The sequence below is a fragment of the Gossypium hirsutum genome, chromosome A09 (assembly GCF_007990345.1).
Source record: "Gossypium hirsutum isolate 1008001.06 chromosome A09, Gossypium_hirsutum_v2.1, whole genome shotgun sequence".
Classification (NCBI taxonomy): Eukaryota; Viridiplantae; Streptophyta; class Magnoliopsida; order Malvales; family Malvaceae; genus Gossypium; species Gossypium hirsutum.
The window spans coordinates 9,886,038-9,886,602 of record NC_053432.1 but is presented as its reverse complement, the minus strand read 5'-3'; the positions used below and the strand labels follow the sequence as shown (position 1 = coordinate 9,886,602).

Here is a 565-nt window from a genome sequence, read left to right as displayed (position 1 = left end):
TGATGGTTTGCAGGACGAGGATCCAAACACTCATTTAGCAAATTTTCTATAATTTTGCGACACTTTTAAGATCAATGGCGTTTCTGATGATGCCATTCGCCTTTGGTTGTTCCCATTCTCATTAAGGAACAAAGCTAAACAGTGGTTAAACTCATTACCATGAGGGTCAATCACAACTTGGGAACAAATGACCGAAAATTTTTTACTAAAATATTTTCCGCCGGCTAAAACAGCTAAATTAAGGAATGACATTTCTTCTTTTATGCAGATGATTTAGAAACACTTTATGATGCATAAGAGAGATACAATGACCTGTTGAAAAGGTGCCCTTACCTTGGGTTACCCCTATGGCTACAGGTTCAGACTTTTTACAATGGTGTGAAACCCTCAGCAAGGCAACTTATCGACACAGCCGCCGGTGAAACATTAAACAACAAAACACCTGAAGAGGCTTACGAATTTATTGAAGAGATGTCACTGAATAACTATCAGTGGCAAGTCATGAGAACGAAGCCGACGAAAGCTGCTGGTGTTTTTAACCTCGACGCGGTTACTATGCTATCTA

The 565-nt window shown here is 39.6% G+C and overlaps 1 non-coding gene across 1 annotated transcript; it reads right to left on the bottom strand.

Annotated features, from left to right (window-relative positions):
- Positions 1-235: 235 nt before the first annotated feature.
- Positions 236-341, bottom strand: LOC121206908 (small nucleolar RNA R71). Its single transcript, XR_005902080.1, has one exon. It is a non-coding gene; the product is annotated as a small nucleolar RNA R71 (small nucleolar RNA).
- Positions 342-565: the final 224 nt, after the last annotated feature.